This window comes from Sorex araneus, chromosome 1, assembly GCF_027595985.1.
Source record: "Sorex araneus isolate mSorAra2 chromosome 1, mSorAra2.pri, whole genome shotgun sequence".
In the NCBI taxonomy this organism is placed as follows: domain Eukaryota; kingdom Metazoa; phylum Chordata; class Mammalia; order Eulipotyphla; family Soricidae; genus Sorex; species Sorex araneus.
In genome coordinates, this window is record NC_073302.1 from 258,019,438 (window position 1) to 258,042,454 (window position 23,017).

Here is a 23,017-nt window from a genome sequence, read left to right on the forward strand (position 1 = left end):
TCCAACCCCATCAAAAAATGGGGCGAAGAAATGAACAGAAACTTTACTAAGGAAGAAATACGGATGGACAAAAGGCACATGAAAAACTGCTCTGCATCACTAATCATCAGAGAGATGCAGATCAAAACAACTTTGAGATACCACCTCACACCACAGAGACTAGCACACATCCAAAAGAACAAAAGCAACCGCTGTTGGAGAGGATGTGGGGAGAAAGGGACCCTTCTTCACTGCTGGTGGGAATGCCGACTGGTTCAGCCCTTCTGGAAAACAATTTGGACGACTCTCAAAAAATTAGATATTGAATTCCCATTTGACCCAGCAATACCACTGCTGGGAATATAACCCAGAGAGGCAAAAAAGTACAATCGAAACAACATCTGCACATGTATGTTCATCGCAGCACTGTTTACAATAGCCAGAATCTGGAAAAAACCCGAATGCCCCAGAACGGATGACTGGTTGAGGAAACTTTGGTACATCTATACAATGGAATACTATGCAGCTGTTAGAAAAAAGGAGGTCAAGAATTTTGTAGTCAAGTGGATGGGCATGAAAAGTTTCATGCTGAGTGAAATGAGTCAGAAAGAGAGAGACAGACATAGAAAGATTGCACTCATCTATGGTATATAGAATAACAGAGTGGGAGACTAACACCCAAGAACTGTAGAAATAAGTACCAGGAGGTTGACTCCATGGCTTCGAGGCTGGCCTCACGTTCCGGGGAAAGGTCAACTCAGAGAAGCGATCACCAACTACATTGTAGTCGAAGGCCATGTGGGGGAAGGGAGTTGCGGGCTGAATGAGGGCTAGAGACTGAGCACAGCGGCCACTCAACACCTTTATTGCAAACCACAACAGCTAATTAGAGAGAGAAAACAGAAGGGAATGCCTTGCCACAGTGGCAGGGTGGGGTGGGGGGGAGATGGGATTGGGGAGGGTGGGAGGGACACTGGGTTTACGGGTGGTGGAGAATGGGCACTGGTGAAGGGATGGGTTCCAAACTTTGTATGAGGGAAGTATAAGCACAAAAGTGTATAAATCTGTAACTGTACCCTGACGGTGATTCTCTAATTAAAAATAAATAAATTAAAAAAAAAAAAAGAAAATCATACATAGGTGCTACTGGATTCAAAAATGAGTTTTATTACATATATATGTATATACACATACATAGGAATTCTATAATTGCAATAAAATATATCAACTGCTAAATAAAAAGTCCCCCAAATTAAAAAAAAATAAAAAAAATAAAATGTATAACAGATTAGTGATAGCACAGCGGTAAGGCATTTGCATAGCATGCAGCCAACTCAGGTTCAATTCTGCGCCCCTCTCGGAGAGCCCAGCAAGCTACCAAGAGGATGTCACACACGGCAGAGCCTGGCAAGCTACCCATGGTGTATTCAACATGCCCCAAACAGTAACAAACAAGTCTCACAATGGAGATCTTACTGGTGCCCACTGACCAAATCGATGAGCAATGAGATGACAATGACAGTGACAGTGATAGCACATTAATTGGAATAATATTACAGAAGGTAGGGCACTTGCCTTTTGTTAAGTGTACTCTGATGTGATCCTTGCCGCCCCATATGGTCCCCGGAGCCTGCCAGCAGTGATCCCAGAGTGAAGAGCCAGGAGTCAGCTCTGTGCACAGCTGAGTGTGGCCAGAACAAAACCAAGGAAACAGCAACAGACTGTATAGCATATTTAGCAGCCGTACTCCCTCTTAGCAATACTTTTTCCCCACGGATAATGGGATATACTATTCTATTCTTCCTCAATTTGTTCTCGGGTCTGATGCTCTCAGCCCTGTCCATAGTTTGTTGTTTATTGTGAGAAGAAAGTCAGCAGGATTCCAAAGAAACTAAATCCCATAGTTCTTGTGTTAGTTTCAGTGTAAAATTGCTGTGCCTTAAAGGTAAAGCCATTCAAATGTGAATCACTCTTTCTTTGTAATTCACCTTTAAACAATGTCCTTATCAAATGAAGCAGATATAATTTGGTGGTGACTGCTAGAAAGCTCTAGAGAGAATAAAAATAGATCATGCCCTTCTCTGAATGAAAGTAGTTATGTAATTTTAGGACGATGTGCCTATTTGTGAAATTCTAAAAGTTCTATAAATAGGATGTTTCATCTATTACTGTCTTCATAGATATATTAACATTCTGCCTATTTTATTACTAGTCTTTTATAATATATTGAAATGGAAATTTATATATATATAAATTTTAAAATCTGCTTTTATGTAGAATGATTTATTTAAATTTCACTGGGATCAGAGATACCTATATAGTGTTTGAAGGAAAGAGCTAGTTTTTCCTGCTCTTCTCTTTGCTTTTATTATTGTGACCCCACTGTGACTAAGAGCTGTTCAGACTTGGCTAGGGTACTCTGGTTGAGGTTCCTGCCAGGGGTCACACACGCCTGGCTGAACTGATGCTATCATATACTCTATTGTGGTGCAGGGAGCTATGGGCCATGGAGCTGCTGAGCCTGCACCAGAGAAGGCAGAAATGACCAGGGTTCAACCTGTGACCATACAGTCAAACATTTTGCTAAGTGTCATTCCTGAGCCACCTCAGAAAGATCTATTACCTGTGACAGACTAATAGTTGCTTTGAAAAACATGAAAATCAGTAAAATAATGCTGCACTTTCACAGAAGGTGGACCAATCAATACTACTTTCCTTTATAAACATTGCCAGATATTAACAGTTATTCATTGACGTGTCAAATAATAAGGGAATTTTAAAAGTCAATATTCGCTACATGTTGTATGGAGATACTGTAAACGCATCTGTTTTTAAGAGTCTTTAAGGGGCTGGAGTGATAGCACAGCAGATAGGGAATTTGCCTTGCATGCCACAGACCTGGGTTTGATTCCCAGCATCCCATGTGGTCCCCTGAGCACTGCCTAGGAATAACTCCTGAATGCATAAGCCAGGAGTAACCTCTGTGCATCGCTGAGTGTGACCCAAATCGCAAAAAAAAAAGAGTCTTCAAATTGGGGGCTGGAGAGATATTACCAGCCTGTAAGTCCTTACACTTGGCGACCCAGGTTCTATCCACATTTTATGAGGCTCCAAAATTCAAAGTTTATGTAAAATTCCTATTACTCTAGTGTGTGATCACAAAAAGGAAAAGATGATGATCCTCTGGTGGCTGCTGCTGCTGCTGGACACCTGTGTACCTTTGGTAGCCCTGAGTCACCTCCCCGCCTCCCCACCTCCCCAGGGCCCCCCAACAGAGACACAGAGAGACAGGGAGATGGGGAGACCGAGGACCACAGTCTGATGGTGAAAATGGCCCCTTTAATGCAGAGTTGCTAGCATACTTACAGAACATCTGAAGGGGGGTTGAGGTAAGCACAGGTGTGATGGTCATTTACATAGATAAACATTTGGCAAAGGAAATTCTTTTAGTGAGTTCAACTCAAGGAGACACTCTGTCTCCCAGGGACAACTGCGTTGCTTTTATGTTTCCCTCAAATTGTATAAGTTATTGATACTAGCAGTTGTTTGGATAAACACAGTAAGAGACAAAGATTCCAACACTTAGTTCTCTGGGCTGAGAGCAAATAAGGCTTTAAACACTTGGTTCTGGGCTCTGAGTGCAAGCAAGGCTTTTACCGTATATCCTAGACTAAGTCCTCAGGCCAGTTCAGCTAGTCCTTCCCCAGGGGGGTCTTGTCTCTAAAGTTGTAACGTTTGCATGAAAACCATGCATTTATGCTTTCTAGAATGTCCCATTTAGCTGCCAGGTATTTTTGCCACTCACCCGGGTCCATCCCAGTCCCACGGCAGGACCTCCCCTTTGAGGTGTCAGGAACTACAGAAACTGAAGCCTGAGTCAAGTAGTTATGATCAAGTAATTATGCCCAAGAGCAGATATATTTCAGAGTCAATCAACTCCCAAATATTAGGAGCATAGCAGTAATGGTCTGTCTGTGTTTAACAAAAGAACATTGCTCTATGGTAACATATAAAAAAGCTATAGGGGAAACAGAAAAGCAAGTGCAAATATACAGCACTTCAAATACAAAGCAGTATAAATACAAGTTCAGAATTACCTGAAAGTTTTGTTTTACAAGCAATGGAGATCACCATGGGGGACTGTGACAATGCGAGGTAAAATACAAGGGAAAGATTACAAATAAACTTTAACCAAGTTAGGGATGCTAGCAAGGGTAATATAAATTCCTCTAGGAGGAGGAAAGGAGACAATACACTGATTAAGCCTAAAGCACTTAGGGTTAATATCCAACATGAAGGGGAGGTTGAAGATAGACCTTGGCTAAATTAAGAATGTTAATAAAGGCATGGTAAACTTCTCTGGGAGGAGGAAAGGGGCAATTCACTGATAGAGCCTAAAGCACTTAGGGTTGATATCCAACACTCTAGGAATTACTTTCTGATATTGTTCAGAGATTGTAAACAGTTGTCGTAAGTAGTATTTTCTTTTTAAAATTTGGACAATAATGAGTATAGTACATTTGTACAGCATCACATTAGAGACAAAATACCGATGCAAATGCCACATAAAGTTTAAATACTTCTTCGAGACTTTTAATTGTTAAAAAGTTGTATCAAAAAAAGCATTATTGCTTTGTGGGGAAAAATAAGGCATAGAAAAATGATAATTGACTTGCCTCTGGTTACAGAGAACCAATAACTCATTTTGTTCTGACTCTGGGTACTGTTCTGATCTCACGATCCTAACTATCTAAGACCTCCGAGGCAGGCAGTCGTCATTTCATTATTCATTGTTTGGTAATCTTCTGACTAATGTGTCAACTTGCATGCTTATTCAAATGCTGGGAGAAGATAGTTTCCATTTTTCATTCTTTCCCCTAAGGAATATTTTTCCACCCAGTTCTTTGTGCTCTTGATGAATACTCTGCTCCCTTAAAGAATTGGTGTCTTGTTGTTGGGGAGGGAGAGGGGAAATTACTGCGTCCCCTCTAGGAATTAAGTCTTAGTGTCAGCATTTTGGCAGAGATTAATGATAGATGAGAATGTTATCAGCTCAAGAAAGCAAAACAAAAGAAGGCCAAGATCTTTCAGTCAAGATCTTTAAATTGTCATGGAGATAGAGTCTCTCCATGAACACATATGTATAAATTAAAAATAATTTTTAGTGATGGCAAGGACGGTTGCATTCCTTTTTTATTTAACATGTCGGTACTTTCCTGTTTGGGTTTTTCCATGGAAATCACTTTTTGAAATGTTTCCTGGACGAGGTCTCAGTAAGAGCTGATGAAAAAAAAAATCAGTTTTTCATTTATTTTGTATCCAAAGCATTAAACTGTGACAGCTGGAAAAAATTATGCTAGGATCCAGTAGAAGCACTATACATTTCTTTTGTTAATCCACTTATCCGATACTGTTGGTGATAATTTGTCATCATTTATAGATTTTGGAGAGCCCAGCAAGCTACCGAGAATATCCCACCTGCACGGCAGAGCCTGGCAAGCTACCTGTGGCATATTGGATATGCCAAAAACAGTAACAACAAGTCTCACAATGGAGACATTACTGGTGCCCGCTCGAGCAAATCGATGAACATTGGAACTACAGTGCTACACTGCAGTGCTATAGATTTCAGATTGATTGCTATCAATGTGAAAGGGGTTTCAGGTTTCTTATTGATTTCATTTCTCATACAATTGACTTTCTAGTGCTGTTGTATTGTTGGGAGGTATCAGAGCTTAGGAAGCCTCAATATTGAGATTGTCCCCCCCTTAGCTTAAATCACCTCTATTTTTTTTCTTTTTTTGGGTCACACCTGGCGATACACAGGGGTCACTCCTGGCTCTGCACTCAGGAATTACCCCTGGCAGTGCTCAGGGGACCATATGGGATGCTGGGAATCGAACCTGGGTTGGGCCGCGTGCAAGGCAAACGCCCTACCCACCATGCCATCTCTCCAGCCCCCTCACCTCTATTTTTTGCTGGAAGTCGCTGGAGACATACAACTGGTGAAAGTCCAAAATGAGCATGGTATGGACACTAGGCTTCCAACAGCTCCACTAAGGCACCTGTGAAATTACACTTGAGGTCCTGATTGACATTGCACACGCATCCAAGGTTTTACAGAACTTTGGAGCTTGTTCAGGAAAGGGAAACTCGGTCTTGAATTCAACACAGAATCACCATCTACTGTCACTCAGAGAAAATAGTGTTGTGAAGAAATTTTATTGAAAGGGCAGAGAGAAAAAGTAATCATTCAAGAGAGAACTTGAGCTTCTCCCTTTTTGATACTTTTGATCATTACTATTTAAAATATTTTTTAGATTGTTGATTTCTAATTTATTATGTATGCAGTTTCAGCAAACCTTTTCTCAGGTAGTTATCAAAAATTTGAATAAATCTTACAGAAGAAATTGTGATAACATGATTAATGATAGCATAAACGTTATCATAGCTTTATTCATAATATCTGAACTGAAAACAATTCAAGTGTTTATCAAAAGATAATTACATTACCAACTTGTACATGTATATATTTCACATATTACACAGATAAGATAGTTGTTATAAACATTTGCTAACCTTATTGATCCATATGTTTTAAAAATGGAAGAATTTAATTGTTCTGCATACTAAGTGTTAATTTTTAATAATAAAATGCAATTTTACTGTTTTAATAAGTATAAAATTACAGTCACTGATATCTTTCAGTAACTTCTATTTATATATTAATCTGCAATTAAGTGTGTGAAATTTGTTAGCCCAAACCAATGAAGACAAAAATCTCTTGGAAACTTTTTTTCCCAATAATCATTGTTAAAACTAATGAGCATGTAAGCCGATACATATAAATTAGCTAAATGAGTTATTAGCATAATATTTATTTAAAAATATTATTCATTGACTCATGCATGGCATTCATTCTAATGTATTCTTTGCTTTGATGATTTGCTTAGTTGTTAAATATAGGTAAAATAGTCACTCTTTTCTTATCTAATAGATTATTATCAAAAACTTCAAAGCTTCCTATTTCTGGATTTTTCAGTTCATGATCAATTTTATGTTTAATGCCCCAAATTTTCTACAGAGTGAATGCAAACATGTTTTATTTGAATACTGTTAGTCTTTCAGATTTGAAAGGCAATGGTCAAGTTTATATATATATATATACATAAATATGTCTCAATATATGTCTGTATTTACATGCAGATATATACTTTTATAAGTTATGTAAAAGGTTACCAATCATTAAAATTTAAAAATATATTAGTACTATTTAAAGACTACATGAATTGGGAACTCACAGTTTTGATGGGATTTAGAGAATTTTTATAGACAAGAAATATCTCAAGAGACAAGCCATGTCAAGATGCATTCTTGTTGTAAGGAACAACTATCCCTTTTGTCTTAGTAAAAACGAAGACAAACTCATAAATATAGCCAACCATTTCAAAATGTAATCTATTCTAATGTATTTTGTCATCCTAGTCCTAGATAAGTAAGAGGTTCCCAAATTTATTAGGCATATCACCCACATTTCAGAAAATAAAAAATTATTCAATGCCTCCCCAGAACTCTATCCTTTTTAAGGAAATGAAGAAATACAAAGTGTTTCCTGGTTTTACCTGCGTCTACCACCTCTCCTTCAAGTGACCCCAGTGACTTGTATAGTGTCACCCACTTTGGGAAACAATGATGTCAAATGTATTTATAAATCAGAGACAGGAGAGAAAAGAAAAAGGAGAAGAGGAAAAAGAAAACTGAATTATTCTAGAGCTCAGCAGGTTGGCAGAGCCTAATAGTAGATTCAAGACATTATCCAAAATATATAGAGCAGATTAAGCAATTTTCCCCAGCTATGCCTGGCTTCATCTCCTGTGTGCAAATGGTTTTACTCTCAAAGTAAGGCCAATTGATATCTTAAAACCAGCTGAGTTCATCCTTTTTCTGTTTCAGTTCTCCTCACCTCTGACTACCTGGGATATACCTTGCACTTTGAGAAGTCTTAGGATATAATAGCAATAAAGTCTGGATTTATAATCTCAGGCCTCTGGAGAATATGCAATCTATGTTTGGAAAATGTACGTTTGCAGTCATGATGTGTGAATGAATATGATGTCAATGCTGGTTAGCTTCCCCAAAACTGCTGAGGCAATTTGTTATTTTTCTAAGACATGTCACCTTGGCATGTGAAGCTAAGATCAATCAAGGCCCTTGTGGCATTTAAGAGAAACAGTAACACCTTAAGGAAGATTATCCAGATTTAGAATCATCTCCAGAAATGAAATTTTAATAACTGAAACCTATTTTAAAGTAGGGAAGAAATATTTAGAGTAGTTGTTTTCATTTTTTTATTTATTTTTATTTTTTTTAAACTTTTTATTAAATCACCATGTGGAAAGTTACAAAGTTCTCAGGTTTATATGTCTGTTATACAATATTCAAACACCCATCCCTTCACCAGTGCCCATATTCCACCACCAGAAACCCCAGTATACCCCCCGCCCCCACCCTCTACCCCCTACTGTATAACTAATGAATTTCACTTCATTTTTTCTTTACCTTGATTACATTCCATAATTCAACACAAAACTCACTATAGTTGTTGGAGTTTCCAACCAAGAGAGACAGACCTACTACATTTGATAATTAGTTTTTCATTGCTGGAAATGAAGAGATATGTAGCCACACTGCTACAAGTACATAACTCTCTCTCTCTCTTTTTTTTTCCTTTTTCCTTTTCCCTTTTTTTTTTTTTTCTTCTTCCCCCTCATCCCCCTTCCTGCGCCTCATAGTATGGTGTATGCCACGCCGCGTCGGCCAGCATGGGGCTTTTGCTTAGTTCACAGTCCAGAGGTGGCTGCTACATTAAAAACCTTCAATATTTCAACAAAAACTTACTGTTATTATTTGGAGTTCCCCCCCAAGTCAGACCTGTTCAAATGGAACCGTTTCACATTGCTGACAATTATAAATGTTAAGTCGGTTTTGGATTTCTGTATAAAGTCCAGGGAAAATTCTGCCAGAAATTACATAGCCCAGCTCACAGTCCCAGTGTATTGCTGTAAGAAGTCTCTGAATTCAAAGTCTTTAGGCGCAGAGGGTCCGATTCGCGCTCAGCGGCTCCGGATTTATCTGGGACGAGGGTGTGCCGGTTACGCCCCCTTCCCATGAGTTCCTGGGAGCCCCAAAAGTAAAAATCGAATACCTGTGGGTTTGGAGTCACAGAAGATGGCGCCTGCCACGTGGGTGCCGCCAGGCCGCTGCTTTCCGTGCAGGAAGACAGGGTGGGGAGGAAAAAAAATCCACCCCCGGCAGCACAGAGTTGTAGCCCAGTTCGGTGTCCCAGTGCATCACTATCGGATGCTGCGCTGGATGCCCGAATGTGTTACATCTCTGGAATCAAAGTCTTTAGGCGCAGAGGGTCTGATTCGCGCTCAGCGGCTCCGGATTTATCTGGGCCGAAGGCGTTCCGGATACGCCCCCTTCTAGAGTAGTTGTTTTCAAACTCTTTTATCCCTAGACCAGTAAGATTAAGATAGCAATTCATAGCTCACTAGGGCAGAAATAGAAACCATTATTCATGATAAAAATATTTATATAAATATGTAGCGTAGTGATTCAGAAGTGTCATATGTTAAGCAGTCATAACATTTCAGAGACCTTCAGAAAGTTTCTGTGAACCAGCAACAGATACTGGTGGTTGAAAAGCACCATTTGGTTTCAGCTTAAGAAGGTAGTTTCTCATATAAGTGAATCAACATGGAAAGTATCATGTTGAGTGAAATGAGTCAGAAAGAAAGAGACAGACATAGGAAGATCACACTCATTTGTGGAATATAAAGTAGCAGAATGGGAGACTAACACCCAAGAGTAGTAGAGATAAGGACCAGGAGGTCTGTACACAGCTTGAGAACTGGCCTCACATGCTGGGGGAAAAGGCAGCTCAGATAGAGAAGGAAACACCAAGTAGAGGATGTTGGTAGGATACACTGGGGTGAAAGCTGTGTGCCGAAAGTAGAAAGTGGACTATAGACCGAACATTATGGCCACTCAATACCTCTACTGTAAACTACAACATCCAACAGGAGAAAGAATACAAGGGAATGCCCTGCCTAAGAGGCAGGGCAGGGTGGTAGGGGTTGGGGTAGGGGTGGTGGGAGGGATACTGGGAACAATTGTGGAGGAGAATGGGCACTGGTGGAGGGATGTAAATGAACTGCAAACATTAAAGTTCATAAGTTTGTAACTGTACCTCACAGTGATTTAGTAATCACTTTTATCACTTGTAGTCCCATTGATCTTCGATTTGATCGAGGGGGGGTCAGTAATATCTCCATTTGTCCCTGTTGCGTGCTAGTGCAGCCCAATGACATCTGCTTGCTCCAGGTACAGAAAGAGCCTCAAATCATTCATCCAGGGATTTTACAAAGAAATCTGACCATCTAGTTGGTGGGAGGCCACGAGGTCTTCTGACGTCCCGTGGAATCCAGTCATCTCTGAATCACATTATATGACTGGCCCATCTGATTTTTGATGCCTTGGCAAACGAGACAGCATCCCTGATTTTTGACCGTCGACGGAAGTCAGAACTCCGGATTCCTTCTCTCACTTGAGTGAGACATGATATTCCCAGTATAGCTCTTTTGATTCCCCTTTGGGATACCCTAATAGCATTCTCATCCTGCTTGTGTAGGGCCCAGGTCTCTGAGGCATATGTTAGTGCAGGAAGAACAGTGGAATTGAAAAGATGTGCCCAGAGTCGGAGGTTCTTCATTCTCTTAACCACCTCTTCGACGCTCTTGAATGCATTCCACGCTGCTCTCTTTCTCCTGCACAGTTCTGGCACCAAGTCATTCCTCATATTGATTTCTTGACCCAGGTACACATAGCTGCTGCATTCAGAGATGTTCATTCCATTGAGAGCAAATGGAGCTTCAGGGACCAGTTTGTTTTTCATGAACATCATCTTGTTGAGATTCAGCTGCAATCCGACCTTTCCACACTCGTGGTTGAAGTCGGCCAGCATTTGTGCCGCTTGGCTAATGTTTGGCATTATGAGAACGATGTCATCAGCGAAGCACAGGTGGTATAATTGCCGACCGTCTATCTTCACTCCCATTCCTTCCCATTCCAGTCGTCCCATGATGTTCTCACTGAAGGGTTTTGTTGAAATGGTATCACCCTGCCGCACTCCTCTCTTTACATCAATGATCACTGCCTTGTAGAATGGTGAGATCCTGGTGATTAATCCACAATACAACTTGTGGAGGATTTTGATATAATGAGTTTGAATGCCCTGTTTGGCCGGGGCTTTGATGACTGCCTCAGTCTCAACAGAATCGAAGGCATTCTTTAAGTCGATGAATGTTAGACAGTGTGGCATCTTGAACTCTCGAGAAACTTCAATGAGTTTGGTCCTTGTGTGGATATGGTCTATCGTGCTGAATCCCCTTTGGAATCCGGCTTGCTCTCACGGTTGTCCTTTGTCTAGTGTTCTGCCTATACTATTCAGGATGACAGGAGTGAACAACTTGTAGACGACAGACAGCAGGCAGATTGGGTGATACTTGTCGATGTCGTGGATGTCTCCCTTCTTGTACAACAGAACGGTCCTACTGGTTTTCCACTGGGTCAGAACCTTGCATTCAGACAGGTAGCATGAAGAGTCGGGCCAGTAAAAATTAAAAAAAAAAAAAGAAGGTAGTTTCCCGGGGACTGGAGCAATAGTACAGTGGGGAGGGCGTTTGCCTTGCATTCAGCTGACCCTCCTGGGTTCCATACTCGGCATCCCATATGGTCAACTGAACACCTCCAGAAGTAATTCCTAAGTGCAAAGTCAGGAGTAGCCCCTAGTGTGACCCAAATTAAAGAAAAAAAATGAAGTTAGTTTTGCTTTGTCATGTGAGATTCCCAAGTCTTCTTTCTCTGATAGAACACCTCTACACCTTCCTTAGCTCAGTTTAAGTATCTTCAGTCTGTCTCATTTACTCTAGAGTTTACAGTCAGATAAATTCTCCACTATGTGTAATTATATTTCATCTTATTTTTTTTTGTCTTAAGTAATCTCTGTGAGGTTAATTTGTTTGCCTGAGGAGCCCAGGAAGAATCCAGAGTGTTGGGGAATTTGCTGCATCCCTACAGTAACCTGAGTTACCACTGCACTTTGAAATATGAAAAGAAATTCATCTGGGTGATTTAATCTATTCACTAAATCATCACCAAATAACGCTGAGTCCCTGCTCATGTCAACTAATTTCTAAAAGACTTTGGGCAAGAATGAAATGTAAATTGAAAGTAAAGGAGAACTTCAAAAATGGATAAGAAGGATCTGGGGCCATATTAATTCACATTTAATTGCCCCATAATACAAAATGATAGTTAAAACTTTATGATTCAATATAATTATGAAATTGATTTACTATTACTTGGACTACAATCTGTCCAATTTAGACTCGCCTCTAGCATTTTGGTGTCTTCTTAATCCATATTTTTAATGTGTCAGACCATGACAAAGCTTTGCCTGTGTGTTTGCCTTTGAGTCTATCACCCTATTGCAGTTTAACTGATCTTCACTTGGTTAGTGTTTTTGTACAGTTTCTTTTCTTGTACATTTTAGAACTGTCTTTAGTTAGACCACCTCTTGGCTTTTTCTAATGCCTTGGTTGTCTGAAAATATCAGGCAAGCACAGTGACCTTGAGATTTTTTCTGGGTCTTCTGAGCTTGATACCAAGTGGTGCAATATGAGACACAGTGCATGGCAACACTGTCACTAATATTCAACATTCCATAGTAAGTCTGACATAATTTTAGGTAAGCTTTGGTCCCTTCCCAAAAGTTCAATAACCTCACACATTATAATTAATATATCAAACTTATTGAGGACTAGAGCGATACCACAGTGGGTAGGGCGTTTGCCTTGCACGCAGCCAACCCAGGTTCAATTCCTCCACCCCTCTCGGAGACCCTGGCAAGCTACAGAGAATATCCCACCTGCAAGGCAGAACCTGGCAAGCTCCCCATGGCTTATTCAATATGCCAAAAACAGTAACAACAAGCCTCACAATGGAGATGTTACTGGTGCCCGCTCAAGCAAATCGATGAACAATAGGACTGCAGTGCTAGAGTGCGACTAAACTTATTAAAAATTATTTAATACATGTAAGTTTCTGCATTTCAATAGCAGTCAACTATAGTTAACTGTTATATAAGTCAACTATGGTTGACTCCCTTTCACAGTCAACACAGAAAATTCATGTATTTTATCAAGGGGGAAGTTGGAGAGTTTTCTGAGACTAGATTCTGTCCTTCTTTGATACCTCAATATTTTTATTGGTAGATAATGTTGAATGTTATTACACATATTTTTAAAAGAATCAGTTGAAATTATGTAAAAGGTTTCACAAATGTAAACTATAGCCAATAATAATTATCCAAAGGTAGAAATGAATGGAAATATTTAGAAATTTCTATTTGGACATTACAATTTGATTACAATTATTTTACTAGTGCATCTTGCTATTTTATCTCATGTGTCAGTGGCATGAAAAGTGGCATCAGCTAAATATAATGAGAATGGGAACCATTTTATATGTCCTAATAGTTTTAGGTTATATGAAGAATTTCCTGGTTAATAAAATCCTTAGACATCATTTTCCTTCTCAAACTCCTGTACAATTGCATTGACATTTAAACAATCTATAAATATCATAGTTTATAATAGCAAATGATTTAGTATAAAACAATGTCATAACTATCATAGCATTTCCCTCATATTACCTTAAAGTAATCTGATTCTATAATTGTATGGAGATACATTTGGTTTTATTATTTGACAAAAAAATCACACTATAAGCTGGTGGAAAAATGAACAAAACTTTTTCTCCTCTATTTGAAATGTGTTCTCACATGGATGATTAAAAGTATGGCGTCATAAGTATATACCAGTGGCCTCTGGATTAGTAGGTGACAGCTCCTAATCTGGTGACTGGGGAGATGTGACAAATTATACAAACATTCAACGATCGCATTGCAGATTACCTTTAATTCCAAACAAATATTAGCTAAATAGAGGAAGTGGTGGACATACTATCTAATTCTCCTTTTCTCTATTTGTAAGACAGAAATGCATTTAATGGAATACTTCTGTATGAGTGCTTTTATGTAATGTTGACTTATGGGCATCTGTGTTCAGCTAGTGGACTTAGGTTTTCACACTATCTCAGCACAATTAGTGGCAGATTTTCCACATCTTTCAAGTTTTAAACTTCTTTCAGCTTTAAAGAAGCTTTATTTATAAACTTCTTTATAAATAAACTTTTATTTATAAAAGTTTCCTAAATAAATTGTTAATTGCTAATTTTCTTTCCAATTCATTATTTTTAATAAACTTTCATTTTCACTCTAATTTATCTGCTAATGAATGTTACTGAATGTCAAAATATGAAATGAAAACAAGAAAGGGACATTTATATTAAAAATTTAGAAACAGTTGATTAGCTTCAAAATCATTTTTTTTTTCTTTCATGGACATACATTCTTGCCTTCGGTTGGGATTTAGTACTGTACATTAATAAGGTAATATCTTTCCAGTATGATAGATAACTGGCCTTACTGAAGTATTTTATCAATTTATAGTTTTCTTTAGAGGATATGAAGGACCATGAAAAGTAATATTAGGGGCTAGAGCAATATTGCACAGCATGTACATCCCATATGTTCCCCTGAGCACCACCAGGGGTAATTCCTGAGTGCAGAGACAGGATTAACCCCTATGCTTATTTGGTGTTACCCAAATAAGCAAAAAAAAAGTAATATTAGTTTAGAACTTTAGTCTTTACTAGTCTTTACAGCTTTGGATCATAGAAATTATGTACTGATGGAGAATAATATTAGAATACTGCTAAATATATCGGGAAAGTTACATGAGTTAAAAAATTTTATACCTTAGGGACATATTATTTCTGATGTGTAACAAAATCCCCCACATTTAGTTGCATCACTGTATCACTGTATCACTGTCATCCGCTGTTTGTCAATTTATTGAGCAGGCACCAGTAATGTCTCTATTCCTCCCAGCCCTGAGATTTTAGCAGCCTCTCCTTACTGGTGATTCCCAACGATTGGAGGCTCTTTGAGGGTCAGGGGAATGAGACCTATCGATACTGTTTTTGGCATATCGACTACGTCATGGGTAGCTTGCCAGGCTCTGCCCATGAGGGCAGGATGCTCTCAGTAGCTTGCCGTGCTCTCTGAGAGGTATATGCCAGGCTGTTTTCACTGGAGGGGGGAGCCAGGGGGATGGGTGAGAACCCTCCCTGCCCCAAGGGACCCAGCACCGGCAGTAGACCTCCACTACCCAACTGCTGCCATGCTCCAGGCCTCTTTCTGGACCTTGTGGCTGGGTGACACATTAGAAGACACTTTCTACCCATTTTCTGTAACTACCACACCATATTTGATTGAGTTCAGACAGTAGGCAACAAATCATGTATATATATATATATATATATATATATTTAGTTGCGTACAGGCATTTTATTATTGTAAAGATATATTTAAGGGATATATTTAAAGGATTTAAGGCAGATCAAAAGAACTGATCTGGCCACTAGGTGGCGGCAACTCATGGAATTTTTACTCACTAGAAAAGGCTGGGAGAAGGTATACACATGGATATATATATATATATATGTATATATATATATATATATATATATATATATATTCTTCTTTGGGTAACACGCTGTGATGCACAGGGATCACTCTCCTGGCTCTGCACTCAGGAATTACCCCTGGCAGTGCTCAGGGGACCATATGGGATGCTGGGAATTGGACCCGGGTCGGCCGCATGCAAGGCAAATGCCCTACCCTCTGTGCTAACACTCCAGTCCAGGAAACATGTATATTTTTAATTTTAATTTCTGGGGACTTGGGAGGACCCACATTCAATTTTGCTTGGGGACTACTCCTGTTTCTGTGCTCGGGTCCCAGTGTATCCCCCAATCTGCCCTCCTAATGAAGACCAGTTCTCAGTTTCTGGCCTAAGGCATTTGTTATTCCCCTACTGTGTTCATTTATACCCCGCTTAGGAGAGAGGTCTTAGAGGTCTTCTTACATTTTATTCTATGAGGCTGGAAATTTATTTTTATTTATTTATTTTTTTTGCTTTTTGGGTCACACCCAGCGATGCTCAGGGGTTACTCCTGGCTCTGCACTCAGGAATTACTCCTGGCGGTGCTTGGGGACCATATGGGATGCCGGGGATCGAACCCGGGTCGGCCGCGTGCAAGGCAAACGCCCTACCCGCTGTGCTATCGCTCCGGCCCCTGGAAATTTAATTTTTAATCTTTGTTTTTTATGGGCCTGGAGAGATATTATGGCAGAATGAGTCTTGTATGTTGCTGACCTGGTTTCAGCCTCCTGTAACCAAATTGTCCCTCGAGTCACACCAGGAGTGATCCCTGAGCAAAAGTCAAGGGAGAATTCCTGAGCCCAGCCAAATGTGAACTAAAGCAAAACAAAAGTCTAATTGTTTTATTGTTTAGATCACATCATCATCATTGCGTTAAAGTTCATGGTATTGATGTACAAAGTCTCTGCACCATACTACCTACCGCCAAAGTGCCCACGACCTTCTAGCTCCATCCCTGTGTACTTCTACTATGATCTTTATTCCTTCCATTCCCACACTCAGTGTTCATTAGTCAGTTTTGGAATCCAAGGCCAAGGGTTTTTCATTGTTAGATACTGTGTATTCTCTTGTTTTGTCTTGTTGTGTTACAGAGATGAATGAGATCATGCGGTATTATGATCTAACCTTGGAAATCGCACACAGAGACCTTATCTACTTTCAGGAGGTCAAAGAAAGTTTCACTGTCAGCCTTTATTCAAATAAACAATGCTATAAACTGAGTGACTATTTGGGGTCATGGTTCATCAGGAAATTTAGCATACTACTAACTACCAAGAAAATATATTTTATAGTTTAAATTAATACATTCCTTTAAATTTCATGATAATAATTTAGTACCCTATTTTTTCCTTATGATCTAATGCTGTATATGTTTATCTGAATCTCAGATATGTGTAAAATTTGAGTATCCAAATTTGAATATTGAAATTGAGTACTTTAATTATGGTTTCTTATAAAAATTATTAGTTATATATTATTTAATAATCACAATTATCTTTAAAGAATAGGAAAGTCCTACATATTGCATTTATAACCAGGATATTTCAAAAGGATTTCTATTTATGCTGGGAACAAAATTGTTGAACAAACATAAAGAAAATAGTATTTTAGAAATAATTGTAAATGCTTTAGAATAAAAAATATTTGGACTTAATCACAAGTTATTCACATTTATATTTGTGATATTCACTTCAGATCTATTTCCAATTATTGCCACCTTCAGGAATTTTCTGTCCTTTTCCAGTATGTCACTAAATGTAAAACTATTAGAAAAATATTATTTCTAAACTTTTATAATCGCTAACATTTTTTCTTTCATTTTGATGTACATGGAAATGTATGTCACAGGTATTTGCAAATAATCAGGTGAGCTATTATGCATTAGACACAAAACCCATTGTTTTAGAGGAAAGTAAATGAGAAATTTTGTGACAATTTTGTTTCCATATATTCAAATCTGCCGTCAAAGATATTTATCAATTTATCATGTATATGTTTCTTTAACAACATGGATAGAAGTTTTTAGCACTGTATTATTGTTATTCCGTTGTTCATCGATTTGCTCGAGCGGGCACCAGTAACATCTCCATTGTGAGACTTATTGTTACTGTTTTTGGCATATCGAATATGCCACGGGTAGCTTGCCAGGCTCTGCTGTGTGGGTGGGATACTCTCGGTAGCTTACCAGGCTTTCCGAGAGGGATGGAGGAATCGAACCCGGGTCAGCTCCATGCAAGGCAAATGCTCTACCTGCTGTGCTATTGCTCCAGTCCAATAGAAAATTAACTCAAAGTAGGATGTAAATATATATATATATATATATATATATATATATAAAGGAAGAGTTTAGACACATATGAAGATTGTCACATATTTCTTTTAAAACCAGAATTTAGTTGATAACTTATGCATAAGAACATATGCAGGATGATCAATAGTACTTTTAAACATTTCCTTGATAATTTGGATAGATATAACTGAGGATAATTCATATTGCTAGTAGAATTTTATGTTGACATTGAGAATAGTGAGTAACACCAAAGACACTATTCCTTTATATTTTGTTGTCTATAGATGTGTTGCTGGCATAAAGTCTGAAAATGTAAATATATGTGAATGTATTTATTTAACAATAGGTTACCTGTTACCTGTATTTTTGTCAAGGATAAATCAAAAGGGTCTCTGTGTGTGTGTATGTGTGTGTGTTTGTTTATACACAACATAATGAGATAAGTACTAAAAAAGTAGAATTACTTAAATGAAGTTATGACATGGAAGAAACTTAGATTGGAATATTCGAATTTGAATATGTCCTGTTACTTGATATTTGTTCTTGGTTATACTATAGAACTTATATAATATTCAGTTTCTCTAAAATCAGTCCCAAATATAAAGTGGGGTAAGAAATCTGTACAATTAGGATAATAATTCATTAGAGATATGTGATGAATATTCAGTAAAGATAAAATACTTTAAGCACTCTGAAAATTTCTGCTACAGAACCAACTTTAAACTTTTATCCACAAAATACAGTAGTGTTGCTATTTATGGCAGAAACTGTTCAGAACTGAGTTTACATTTACATGTAACATAATAAACACCAGTATATCAGCCAATTTGCTTCTGTTGGGAACAGTTTATAATGCTTGCTTCTATTAGAAGGATAGAAAGTGGGGTAAATGCCTGTATTTTCTATACATGTGTAGTTGTTATCTGAATAAAGTTGTAATTGCAGTGGTTATTTGCATTGATTCAGGTTTCCCAGAATTCAAATTATGTAAATTTAGTCTTACACAAAATACTTTCTATGGCAATTGCTTTTTCAAGTTAAGTTTGCCTCATTTTAATACCTCTCCTCAAGGTTTGTCCCCCCACCCGTATTAACTATACTCATTTGCAGTTTGTTGCTTAACCAACAGCTGTGATTAAAACGACATTTATGAGTGACTCAGATGTTCTTTTCATCTAGATGAGATGTATCACCTACTATCTCTAAAGACTTGCAAATTTATTAAAGCTAATTTAGTGAAGTTACTTGGCCAATACATTTCTGCAAAAATAAAATTAAATAAGTTAATATTGAGCTAAGTCTGAAAATTTATTTTTCTCTTAGATAAAAATTATGATTCAATTTGTTTTTCCCAAGAGCGAGGAGTTACATTACCTTCTAAACCAGTTTTCAGTGACTCTCTAATTATTTTAGTTTCTTATTAAGTATGGATTAGTAACAGTGATCCAAACTGACTTTTAAAGGGAGCAAAGTAAAATAAATAGAAGTGCAAGAATTTTTAGAAGAGAGAAATTCATGAGAAAATAGCTTCAGCAAGTTTTTGAGATTCATAATATTTGTTCTAACACAATTTTTTTTTATTGAAGAGATGGAAATGAATTTTCTCTCACTGCAACTTGAACTTAATAAAATTACCTAATTAAGACAACATTGGTTCTGGTCTGAAGAGGAGCCATGATTCCTTTCATAGCTTTTTGGTTTCCGGGATACACCTGGTAAAGCTACACGTTCCATATGCATGGTAACATGCATAAGACATATGAAAATATGGACTACTCCTGGATATGCTATTGGGATTTGAGCCAGTGACACTAGCCAACTATAATCACATGCTAGGCAAGTACCTCATCTTTAATCTACCTCTGCAGCCTGGTCCAAGATTCTAACCAGCTTTATGTGACTGATGCCTTCAGTCTAGGGACTACACAAGCAGCAAGGCTGTAGTTCATTGCTTGTGAATTTAGCAGCATACTGGATTCATCAAGAAATCTTTTTAACTGCCCAATACCTTGGGTTTCAGATTTTAATTGATATGGATGTATCAGATTTAAAAGTTCTCCACAATATTCCAATGTGCATAGGAAAATGGCTAGTATGTGATCTATGTGGTATATGAATGGCCTGCGACATAAAGTAAAATAAAAAAGTGTGGTTAGTGGTCATGTTCTTTCTTCTTTTTTATTTGGTTTTAGTCATTTAATGTTCCAACATCCGTCTCTTCACCAGTGTACACATGTCCCACCACCAGTATCCCTAGTTTCTCACCCCCCACCTAGCCTGCCTCTATGCCAAGAACTAATCTCTCTCTTTCTCTCTCTCTCTTCCTCTCCCTCTAGCTCTCTCTTGTTTGCAATTATAAATACCGAAAGGCTATCATGTATACGAATTTACCAACTTTTAATACTCAGTTCTTTCAGTTCTTTTTCAGAACCATCATTTCTAACTACTATTGCCATACTTATCCCTTCTCTAACCTAACTGTCCTTTGCCCCACACACGCTTGTGGCAAGCTTCCAAATTCTTTGAAGTCATGCCTGTTAAGTGTATGAACAACATGACCTTTTTGTCAAGACAGTTGATATGTGACATATGATAAACACTTCAATAGCTCGTACAATGAAGACAGAAACATGTGGTAGCTGGGAACTTCCTTATGGTAAGGATGAAGTATAAGAAGACTGGTGAACAACCTCCAGCTCCAAAGCACACTTACTACAAAATAATGAATGAATTAATAAATTTCCTATCATGTGTTCCTGGGGGCTGGAGCAATAGCACAGCAGTAGGAAGTTTGCCTTGCATGCAGCTGACCTAGGTTTGATTTGTCTATCCCTCTCAGAGAGCCTGGCAAGCTACCGAGAGTATCCTGTCCATCTGGTAGAGCCTGACAAGCTCCCCGTGGCATATTCGATATGCCAAAAACAGTTACAAGTCCACAATGGAGACATTATTGGTACCCGCTCGAGCAAATTGATGAACAGTGGGACAACAGTGCTATTTCTCTGATCTATGCTTGAATCCTTTCAGTAAGGGTTTAAAGAATCTGACAACTGGATGGGAACCTAATAGTGATGGTCCTTAGCAAACACCTGCTGAAATACATTCCAATTTGAGATCTAGTAAGAAAGTTTGTGTGTGTGTGTGCATGTATTTGTGTCTCTGTGTATGGTGGTGGTGGTGGTGGTGGTGGTGGTGTGTATACATTGGGAAAACAAAAATTATGTATATTTTTCCTGATATCTCTCTATTGATACTGTTATGGAAATATACTAAAATAATATTTAAAATCATTGTTTGGTAAACTTCTATATATATAAATGCATATAAAAACTGTAAATATAGGGGCTGGGGTGATAGCACAGTGGGTAGGGCGTTTGCTTTGCATGCTGCCAACCCGGGTTCAATTCCCAGCATCCCATATAGTTCCCTGAGCACGGCCAGGGGTAATTCCTGAGTGCAGAGCCACAAGTTACCCCTGAGCATCCTGGGTGCGACCCAAAAAGCAAAAAAAAAACCAAACTTGTAAATATAATTTATGTGCTGTATTTTATATTTTTATATGATATAACAATTTGCTATGAATTAACTTGTACAGAATAAGGTCATTATTGAATGATTTAATGGTTACAATATATACATTTTTTATAATTACTAAACGTATAATATTTGATTTTTAGAATGGCTTTTGCTTTAATAGCATGAGCAGAAGTATAACTGTTATTCAGCTACTATGCTTTCTTAGATCTCTCGAACAGTAGGATACTGACCAAGGTTAGCAGTAGAAAGAGTTCAACCTGGTAGGAAGGAGTATTTAAATCAATGATAATGTTTCAAATTGCCTGTGCATAGTGATAATGAAAGCAAACTGGCTTCTAGTCAGTTTTATTGTTATCATAATGCTCTATACACAATGCCCTTTCTTATTTCCTGCATCCTAGCCATACTATCCCCACCATCCTTCCTTAGGAATAAATTCAAAGACTGCCTCAGTGCATTTTCACAATCACTGTGTAGAAAGATAGTAGTTTTCCTGGGTTTTAGATATATATGTGTGTGTGTGTAGAAATATATCACTGTATTTATGCATAAGGTTACACAACTAATCTTCAACAGAAAAATATAAAGTATGTATAAAATTTAGTTCAAATGTTTAATGCATCTTTTTCTACAAGAAAAGTGAAAAATTGCCTTTTTAACCATTTGTATTTCTTTTGTTATTATCTAGTTTAAAATCCATTTTCCTAATGGCATTTATATTTTCTTACCAATAAAAAAGAATATAGATATGATTTTCTGTTAGATACAAGAAACTTCCATTAGTTTGTTGTATCATTTTAATTTATGAATTGTTTGTCACTGTCACTGTCATCCCGTTGCTCATCGATTTGTTCGAGTGGGCACCAGTAATGTCTCTCATTGTGAGACTTATTGTTACTGTTTTGGGCATATTGATTACAGCATGGGTAGCTTGCTAGGCTCTGCTGTGTGGGCATGATACTCTCGGTAGCTTGCCAGGCTCTCCGAGAGGGGCGGAGGAATTGAGCATGGGTTGGCTGGGTGCAAGGTGAACACCCTACCCCTGTGCTATCACTCCAGCCATAAATTGTTTAATACAAAAATTTAAAATTCAAGTAGTTTAATGCAACAGATTTTTCCTTAAGAATTTTTCTTGGGTGGCTGGAGAGATAGTACAGGGGGAAGAGCATTTGCCTTGCACACGGCCAACCTGGGTTCGAATCCCAGCATCCCATATGGTTCACCTGAGCACCGCCAGGGGGTAATTCCTGAGTGCAGAGCCAGGAGTAACCCCTGTACATCACCAGATGTGACCAAAAAAAGCAAAAGAAAAAAAAAAAGAATTCTTGGGGTGTTTCACCCTAAATGAGTACATATAATTAGCCACTTAAATTTTCACTTACAACTCCAAATGTTTATCCTTTATTCTGTAATTCATGTAAAATAATCTTTTTTATTGCTTTTTGGGTCATACCTGGAGATGCACAGGGGTTACTCCTGGCTCTTCACTCAGGAATTACCCCTTGAAGTACTCAGGGAA